The sequence below is a fragment of the Oncorhynchus keta genome, unplaced genomic scaffold, assembly GCF_023373465.1.
Source record: "Oncorhynchus keta strain PuntledgeMale-10-30-2019 unplaced genomic scaffold, Oket_V2 Un_contig_7937_pilon_pilon, whole genome shotgun sequence".
In the NCBI taxonomy this organism is placed as follows: Eukaryota; Metazoa; Chordata; class Actinopteri; order Salmoniformes; family Salmonidae; genus Oncorhynchus; species Oncorhynchus keta.
The window spans coordinates 7,164-17,464 of record NW_026289764.1 but is presented as its reverse complement, the minus strand read 5'-3'; the positions used below and the strand labels follow the sequence as shown (position 1 = coordinate 17,464).

Sequence of the window (10,301 nt, the reverse complement as noted above, 5' to 3'; positions counted from 1 at the left end):
GATGGAGCAGGTCTCTAGACAGGACAGGTGATGACAGATGATGATGATGGCAGGTCTCTAGACAGGACAGGTGATGTAACAGGTCTCTAGACAGGACAGATGATGTAGCAGGTCTCTAGACAGGACAGGTGATGCTCTCTAGTAGCAGGAGGTAGCAGGTCTCTGGGATGACAGGATGTAGCAGGTCTCTAGCTGTAGCAGGTCTCTGGAGACAGAGGATGTAGCAGGGTCTCCAGACAGGTGATGTAGCAGGTCTCTAGACAGGACAGGGTGATGTCTGGGCAGACAGGTGATGTGCATGTCTCTAAAGGACAGGTGCTGTAGCTCTCTAGGACAGGACAGGTGATGTCTCTAGACAGGACAGGTGATGTAGCTCTAGACAGGACAGATGATGTAATAGGTCTCTAGATTAGGACAGATGATGTAGCAGGTCTCTAGACAGGACAGGTGATGTAGCAGGTCTCTAGACAGGACAGGTGATGTAGCAGGTCTCTAGACAGGACAGGTGATGTAGCAGGTCTCTAGACAGGACAGATGATGTAGCAGGTCTCTAGACAGGACAGGTGATGTAGCAGGTCTCTGAGACAGGACAGGTGATGTGGAAGCAGGTCTCTAGACAGGACAGGTGATGTGAGCAGGTCTCTAGACAGGACAGGTGATGTAGCAGGTCTCTAGACAGACAGGTGATGTAGCAGGTCTCTAGACAGGACAGATGACTTCGAGAAATGTGGTGTTTAACCTTGACCCTGTTTAACCTGGACTCTTTAGATTCTCCTTTCCTCTCTCCTTTCCTCTCCACTCTTCTCTCCTTTCCTCTCCTTGCTCCTCTCCTTTCCTCTCCTTGCTCCTCTCCTTTCCTCTCTCCTTTCCTCTCGTCTCTCCTTTCCTCTCCTCTCTCCTTTCCTCTCGTCTCTCCTTTCCTCTCCTTGCTCCTCTCCTTTCCTCTCTCCTTTCCTCTCCTCTTTCCTCTCTCATTTCCTCGCCTCCTCTCCTCTCCTCTCTCCTTTTCTCTCCTCTCTCTTTTCCTCTCTCATTTCCTCTCCTCTTTCCTCTCTCATTTCCTCGCCCCCTCTCCTCTCCGCTCTCCTTTTCTCCTGTCCCATCCTGACCCTCAGATTCCTATTATTTAGATTCCTAGCTATTTACCCCCTACTCCATCACACACACTTAATGTAGTGGTATTGCCTATGGGTTATAGGGGATACTGTACTGTGGGTTATAGCCTGTAGAAGGGGATACTGTACTGTGGGTTATAGCCTGTAGAAGGGGATACTGTACTAGGGGTTATAGCCTGTAGAAGGGATACTGTACTGTGGGTTATAGCCTGTAGAAGGGGATACTGTACTGTGGGTTATAGCCTGTAGAAGGGGATACTGTACTAGGGTTATAGCCTGTAGAAGGGATACTGTACTGTGGGTTATAGCCTGTAGAAGGGATACTGTACTAGGGGTTATAGCCTGTAGAAGGGATACTGTACTGTGGGTTATAGCCTGTAGAAGGGGATACTGTACTAGGGTTATAGCCTGTAGAAGGGGATACTGTACTAGGGGTTATAGCCTGTAGAAGGGGATACTGTACTAGGGGTTATAGCCTGTAGAAGGGGATACTGTACTAGGGGTTATAGCCTGTAGAAGGGGATACTGTACTAGGGTTGTAGCCTGTAGAAGGGGATACTGTACTAGGGTTATAGCCTGTAGAAAGGGGATACTGTAGGGTTATAGCCTGTAGAAGGATACTGTACTAGGGGTTATAGCCTGTAGAAGGATACTGGGGGTTATACTGTAGAAGGGATACTGTACTAGGGGGACAGGGACAGGAAGGAGGAGGGAGATGTGGACAGATCTTATCCAGAGACAGAGCTCCTCAGCTGTGGTGGAGAGACCCCTTGATTTCCCTGGTGGAAATAGAGACGCTGCTGACACCGATACACACACACACACACACACACACACACACACACACACACACACACACACACACACACACACACACACACACACACACACACACACACAGAGCGCCAAAGGTCAGGTCAGAGGAGAGGGTTGGGGATACAGACAGACATGCTAAAGAGGGTGACAGTGATTGGTTTAAATGACTGCTTGACTGTGTGTGTGTGTGTGTGTGTGTGTGTGTGTGTGTGTGTGTGTGTGTGTGTGTGTGTGTGTGTGTGTGTGTGTGTGTGTGTGTGTGTGTGTGTGTGTGTGTGTGTGTGCGTGTGTGTGTGTGTGTGGGCCTGTGTGTCTCTGTCTGTCTGTCTGTCTGTCTGTCTGTCTGTCTGTCTGTGTCTCCATCTCTCTCTCCCTGTAGTTTCTCTGGCCGAGCGCGCTCTCCGCCCCCTATCTCCTCGAGGGGTGTGGTCAGAATGCACTGGGGGCGGTCCACTGTCAGGGAGGAGCCTGATATACTGCAGTGTCCCAGTGTTCCATGGAACGGAGGGGAGTGTCCCCACGCTGCAGCCGTCACCTGTACCCCAATGGAAGGTAGGAGGGGAGTGTCCCCACTCTGCAGCCGTCACCTGTACCCCAATGGAAGGTAGGAGGGGAGTGTCCCCACTCTGCAGGGGTCACCTGTACCCCAATGGAAGGTAGGAGGGGAGTGTCCCCACTCTGCAGCCGTCACCTGTACCCCAATGGAAGGTAGGAGGGGAGTGTCCCCACTCTGCAGGGGTCACCTGTACCCCAATGGAAGGTAGGAGGGGAGTGTCCCCACTCTGCAGGGGTCACCTGTACCCCAATGGAAGGTAGGAGGGGAGTGTCCCCACTCTGCAGCCGTCACCTGTACCCCAATGGAAGGTAGGAGGGAGTGTCCCCACGCTGCAGGGTCACCTGTACCCCAATGGAAGGTAGGAGGGAGTGTCCCCACTCTGCAGCCGTCACCTGTACCCCAATGGAAGGTAGGAGGGGAGTGTCCCCCACTCTGCAGCCGTCACCTGTACCCCAATGGAAGGTAGGAGGGGAGTGTCCCCACGCTGCAGCCGTCACCTGTACCCCAATGGAAGGTAGGAGGGAGTGTCCCCACTCTGCAGGGGTCACCTGTACCCCAATGGAAGGTAGGAGGGGAGTGTCCCCACTCTGCAGGGGTCACCTGTACCCCAATGGAAGGTAGGAGGGAGTGTCCCCACGCTGCAGCCGTCACCTGTACCCCAATGGAAGGTAGGAGGGGAGTGTCCCCACTCTGCAGGGGTCACCTGTACCCCAATGGAAGGTAGGAGGGAGTGTCCCCACTCTGCAGCCGTCACCTGTACCCCAATGGAAGGTAGGAGGGAGTGTCCCCACGCTGCAGGGTCACCTGTACCCCAATGGAAGGTAGGAGGGAGTGTCCCCACTCTGCAGCCGTCACCTGTACCCCAATGGAAGGTAGGAGGGGGAGTGTCCCCACTCTGCAGCCGTCACCTGTACCCCCAATGGAAGGTAGGAGGGAGTGTCCCCACGCTGCAGGGTCACCTGTACCCCAATGGAAGGTAGGAGGGGAGTGTCCCCACTCTGCAGGGGTCACCTGTACCCCAATGGAAGGTAGGAGGGGAGTGTCCCCACTCTGCAGGGGTCATCTGTACCCCAATGGAAGGTAGGAGGGAGTGTCCCCACTCTGCAGCCGTCACCTGTACCCCAATGGAAGGTAGGAGGGGAGTGTCCCCACTCTGCAGGGTCACCTGTACCCCAATGGAAGGTAGGAGGGGAGTGTCCCCACTCTGCAGCCGTCACCTGTACCCCAATGGAAGGTAGGAGGGAGTGTCCCCACTCTGCAGGGGTCACCTGTACCCCAATGGAAGGTAGGAGGGAGTGTCCCCACGCTGCAGCCGTCACCTGTACCCCAATGGAAGGTAGGAGGGAGTGTCCCCACTCTGCAGGGGTCACCTGTACCCCAATGGAAGGTAGGAGGGAGTGTCCCCACTCTGCAGCCGTCACCTGTGGAAGGTGGTGGTGGGAGGGGCTAGTCCCCATTCAAGGTGGAGGGGAGTACTATTCCCCAATGGAAGGTGGAGGAGTACTATTCCAGACTGGACTAGTACTATTCAGACTGTACCCCAATGGAAGTACTAGGGGAGTTCCCCACTCTGCACTGGACCTAGTACTATTCAGAGGGGCTAGTCCTATTCAGACTGGACTAGTACTATTCAGACTGGCTAGTACTATTCAGACTGGACTAGTACTATTCAGACTGGACTAGTAGTATTCAGAATGGACTAGTAGTATTCAGACTAGTACTATTCAGACTGGGCTAGTAGTACTATTCAGACTGGCCTAGTACTATTCAGACTGGACTAGTACTATTCAGACTGGACTAGTAGTATTCAGAATGGACTAGTAGTATTCAGACTGGACTAGTACTATTCACACTGGACTAGCAGTATTCAGACTGGACTAGTAGTATTCAGACTGGACTAGCAGTATTCAGACTGGCTAGTACTATTCAGACTGGCCTAATAGTATTCAGACTGGACTAGTAGTATTCACACTGGACTAGTTCTATTCAGACTGGACTAGTAGTATTCAGACTGAACTAGTACTATTCAGACTGAACTAGTACTATTCAGACTAGTACTATTCACACTGGACTAGTACTATTCAGACTAGTAGTATTCAGACTGAACTAGTACTATTCAGACTAGTACTATTCAGACTAGTACTATTCAGACTAGTACTATTCAGACTGAACTAGTACTATTCAGACTGAACTACTACTATTCAGACTGGACTAGTAGTATTCAGACTGAACTAGTACTATTCAGACTGAACTAGTACTATTCGAACTAGTACTATTCAGACTAGTACTATTCAGACTAGTACTATTCAGACTGGACTAGTACTATCCAGACTGAACTAGTACTATTCAGACTGAACTAGTACTATTCAGACTAGTACTATTCAGACTGGACTAGTACTATTCAGACTAGTACTATTCAGACTGAACTAGTACTATTCAGACTGGACTAGTACTATTCAGACTGGACTAGTAGTATTCAGACTGAACTAGTACTATTCAGACTGAACTAGTACTATTCAGACTAGTACTATTCAGACTGAACTAGTACTATTCAGACTAGTACTATTCAGACTGAACTAGTACTATTCAGACTAGTACTATTCACACTGGACTAGTACTATTCAGACTGGACTAGTACTATTCAGACCAGTACTATTCAGACTAGTACTATTCACACTGGACTAGTACTATTCAGACTGGACTAGTACTATTCAGACCAGTACTATTCAGACTGGACTAGTACTATTCAGACTGGACTAGTACTATTCAGACTGGACTAGTACTATTCAGACTAGTACTATTCAGACTGGACTAGTACTATTCAGACTGGACTAGTACTATTCAGACTGAACTAGTACTATTCAGACTAGTACTATTCAGACTGGACTAGTACTATTCAGACTGGACTAGTACTATTCAGACTACTGAACTAGTGCTATTCAGACTAGTACTATTCAGACTGGACTAGTACTATTCAGACCGGACTAGTAGTATTCAGACTGGACTAGTACTATTCAGACTGAACTAGTACTATTCAGACTAGTACTATTCACACTGGACTAGTACTATTCAGACTAGTACTATTCAGACTGGACTAGTACTATTCAGACTAGTACTATTCACACTGGACTAGTACTATTCAGACTAGTACTATTCAGACTGGACTAGTACTATTCAGACTAGTACTATTCAGACTGGACTAGTACTATTCAGACTAGTACTATTCAGACTGAACTAGTACTATTCACACTGGACTAGTAGAAAATGTGTGGGGTTAGGATTAGGGGGTAGTTTGGGCTAACTCTGTCCTCTGTGTTTCGGTGTTCTGTGTCCAGTGGGTTAGGGTTAGGGTTAGGGTTAGGGGGTAGGGTTAGGGTTAGGGGGTAGGGTTAGGGTTAGGGGGTTAGGGTTAGGGGGTAGTAACTCTGTCCTCTGTGTTTCAGTGTGTCTGTGTCCAGTGGGTTAGGGTTAGGGGGTAGGGTTAGGGTTAGGGGTAGGGTTAGGATTAGGGGTAGTTTGGGCTAACTATGTCCTCTGTGTTTCGGTGTTCTGTGTCCAGTGGGTTAGGGTTAGGGTTAGGGTTAGGGAGGATAGGGTTAGGGTTAGGGGTAGGGTTAGGGTTAGGGGTAGGGTTAGGATTAGGGGGTAGTTTGGGCTAACTCTGTCCTCTGTTTCGGTGTTCTGTGTCCAGTGGGTTAGGGTTAGGGGGTAGGGTTAGGGTTAGGGGGATAGGGTTAGGGTTAGGGGGTAGGGTTAGGGTTAGGGGGTAGGGTTAGGATTAGGGGGTAGTTTGGGCTAACTCTGTCCTCTGTGTTTCGGTGTTCTGTGTCCAGTGGGTTAGGGTTAGGGTTAGGGGGTAGGGTTAGGGTTAGGGGGTTAGGGTTAGGGGGTAGGGTTAGGGTTAGGGGGTAGTAACTCTGTCCTCTGTGTTTCGGTGTTCTGTGTCCAGTGGGTTAGGGTTAGGGTTAGGGGGTAGGGTTAGGGTTAGGGGGTAGGGTTAGGGTTAGGGGGTAGGGTTAGGGTTAGGGGGTAGTAACTCTGTCCTCTGTGTTTCGGTGTTCTGTGGGTTAGGGTTAGGGTTAGGGTTAGGGGTAGGGTTAGGGTTAGGGGGTAGTAACTCTGTCCTCTGTGTTTCGGTGTTCTGTGTCCAGTGGGTTAGGGGTAGTAACTGTCCTCTGTGTTAGGGTTAGGGTTAGGGGGTAGTAACTGTCCTCTGTGTTTCGGTTAGGGTTAGGGTTAGGGGGCAGTAACTGTCCTCTGTGTTTCGGTTAGTGTTAGGGTTAGGGGTAGTAACTGTCCTCTGTGTTTCGGTTAGGGTTAGGGTTAGGGGGTAGTAACTGTCCTCTGTGTTTCGGTTAGGGTTAGGGTTAGGGTTAGGGGTAGTAACTGTCCTCTGTGTTAGCGTTAGGGGGTAGTAACTGTCCTCTGTGTTTCGGTTAGGGTTAGGGTTAGGGTTAGGGGTAGTAACTGTCCTCTGTGTTTTGGTGTGTCTGTGTCCAGTGGGTTAGGGGGTAATAACTGTCCTCTGTGTTTGGGTTAGGGTTAGGGTTAGGGGTAGGGTTAGGGGTAGGGTTAGGGTTAGGGTTAGGGTTAGGGGGTAGTAACTGTCCTCTGTGTTTTGGTGTGTCTGTGTCCAGTGGGTTAGGGGTAGTAACTGTCCTCTGTTTTTCGGTTAGGGTTAGGGGGTAGTAACTGTCCTCTGTGTTTCGGTTAGGGTTAGGGTTAGGGTTAGGGTTAGGGTTAGGGGGTAGTAACTGTCAACTGTGTTTCGGTTAGGGTTAGGGTTAGGGGTAGTAACTCTGTCCTCTGTGTTTTGGTGTGTCTGTGTCCAGTGGGTTAGGGTTAGGGGGTAGGGTTAGGGTTAGGGTTAGGGGTAGGGTTAGGGTTAGGGTTAGGGGTAGTAACTGTCCTCTGTGTTTCGGTGTGTCTGTGTCCAGTGGTAGCGTTGGTGCCAGTGAGGTTGGTGGGGGGTGTCAGCGTGGGAGGGGCGTGTTGAGGTTTTCCACGGGGGCGTGTGGGGATCCGTCTGCGACGACCAATGGGATGAGAGCGACGTGGAGGTCGTCTGTCGACAGCTGGGCCTGGGGTGAGAACACATACACCTTAAGCACACACACACACACCTTAAGCACACACACACACACACCTTAAACACACACACACACACACACTGACATGGATTTCAGCTATAGATCCTAATCCAGGAAACCACATCCTCTCGTAGCTATAGATCCTAATCCAGGAACCACATCCTCTCATAGCTATAGATCCTAATCCAGGAACCACATCCTCTCATAGCTATAGATCCTAATCCAGGAACCACATCCTCTCATAGCTATAGATCCTAATCCAGGAACCACATCCTCTCATAGCTATAGATCCTAATCCAGGAAGCAACATCCTCTCATAGCTATAGATCCTAATCCAGGAAGCAACATCCTCTCATAGCTATAGATCCTAATCCAGGAAGCCAATCACCTTTTTTCCTGTGGGGCTCAGCTTGTAGAATATGGGGGTTTCAACACCAGGATGGTGGGTTCACTACCCACTGGGGCCAGGATGGTGGGTTCACTACAGGAGGTGGGTTCTATACCCGCTGGGGCCAGGATTGTGGATTCACTACAGGATGGTGGGTTCACACTCCTGGGGCCAGGATGGTGGGTTCACTACAGGATGGTGGGTTCAATACCCACTGGGGCCAGGATGGTGGGTTCACCACCCGCTGGGGCCAGGATGGTGGATTCACCACCCGCTGGGGGTTCCAGGATGGTGGGTTCAATACCCACTGGGGCCAGGATCGTGGGTTCACTACCCGCTGGGGCCAGGATGGTGGGTTCCACACCCACTGGGGCCAGGATGGTGGATTCAATACCCGCTGGGGCCAGGATGGTGGGTTCACTACCCACTGGGGCCAGGATGGTGGGTTCACTACCCGCTGGGGCCAGGATGGTGGGTTCAATACCCACTGGGGATTCAGGATGGTGGGTTCACTACCCACTGGAGCCAGGATGGTGGGTTCACTGTGGGGCTGGGGGCCAGGATGGTGGGTTCAATACCCACTGGGGGTTCCAGGATGGTGGGTTCAATACCCGCTGGGGCCAGGATGGTGGGTTCACTACAGGATGGTGGGTTCACTACAGGATGGTGGGTTCACTACCCACTGGGGCCAGGATGGTGGGTTCACTACCCGCTGGGGCACCAGGATGGTGGGTTCACTACAGGATGGTGGGTTCAATATCCACTGGGGCCAGGATGGTGGGTTCACTACCCACCTGGGCCAGGATGGTGGGTTCACTACCCATGGTGGGGTGGATTCACAGGATGGTGGGTTCACTGGTGGACCCACTGGGGCCAGGATGGTGGGTTCAATATCCACTGGGGCCAGGATGGTGGTTCACTACCCACCTGGGCCAGGATGGTGGGTTCACTACCCACTGGGGACAGGATGGTGGGTTCACTACCCACTGGGGCCAGGATGGTGGGTTCAATATCCACTGGGGCCAGGATGGTGGGTTCAATATCCACTGGGGCCAGGATGGTGGTTCACTACCCACTGGGGCCAGGATGGTGGGTTCACTACCCACTGGGGGTGGATTCCAGGATGGATGGTTCACTACCCACTGGGGACAGGATGGTGGGTTCACTACCCACTGGGGCCAGGATGGTGGGTTCAATACCCACTGGGGCCAGGATTGTGGGTTCTATACTTACTGGGGCCAGGATTGTGGGTTCAATACCCACTGGGGCCAGGATGGTGGGTTCATACCCACTGGGGCCAGGATGGATGGTTCACTACCCACTGGGGCCAGGATGGTGGGTTCACTACCCACTGGGGCCAGGATGGTGGGTTCACTACAGGATGGTGGGTTCACTGCAGGATGGTGGGTTCACTTACCACTGGGGCCAGGATGGTGGGTTCAATACCCACTGGATGGTGGGTTCACTACCCACTGGGGCCAGGATGGTGGGTTCACTACAGGATGGTGGGTTCACTGCAGGATGGTGGGTTCATACTTACTGGGGCCAGGATGGTGGGTTCACTACCCACTGGGGCCAGGATGGTGGGTTCACTACAGGATGGTGGGTTCACTACAGGATGGTGGATTCACTACAGGATGGTGGGTTCACTACAGGATGGTGGGTTCACTACAGGATGGTGGATTCACTACAGGATGGTGGGTTCACTACAGGATGGTGGATTCACTACAGGATGGTGGGTTCACTACAGGATGGTGGGTTCAATACAGGATGGTGGATTCACTACAGGATGGTGGATTCAATACAGGATGGTGGGTTCACTACCCACTGGGGCCAGGATGGTGGATTCACTACAGGATGGTGGGTTCACAGGATGGTGGATTCACTACCCACTGGGGCCAGGATGGTGGATTCACTACAGGATGGTGGGTTCACTACAGGATGGTGGGTTCACTACAGGATGGTGGGTTCAATACCCAGGATGGTGGGTTCACTACAGGATGGTGGGTTCACTACAGGATGGTGGATTCACTACAGGATGGTGGATTCACTACAGGATGGTGGATTCACTACAGGATGGTGGGTTCACTACAGGATGGTGGATTCACTACAGGATGGTGGATTCACTACAGGGTGGGTTCACTACAGGATGGTGGGTTCACTACAGGATGGTGGATTCACTACAGGATGGTGGGTTCACTACAGGATGGTGGGTTCACTACAGGATGGTGGATTCACTACAGGATGGTGGGTTCACTACAGGATGGTGGATTCACTACAGGATGGTGGGTTCACTACCCACTGGGGCCAGGATGGTGGGTTCACTACAGGATGGT

At 51.6% G+C, this 10,301-nt stretch overlaps 1 long non-coding RNA gene across 1 annotated transcript; it reads left to right on the top strand.

Annotated features, from left to right (window-relative positions):
• The first annotated feature begins 2,443 nt into the window (after positions 1-2,443).
• LOC127926610 (uncharacterized) lies at positions 2,444-3,725 on the top strand. Its single transcript, XR_008124555.1, has 3 exons — positions 2,444-2,795; positions 3,053-3,104; positions 3,670-3,725. It is a non-coding gene; the product is annotated as an uncharacterized LOC127926610 (long non-coding RNA).
• The last annotated feature ends 6,576 nt before the right edge of the window (positions 3,726-10,301 follow it).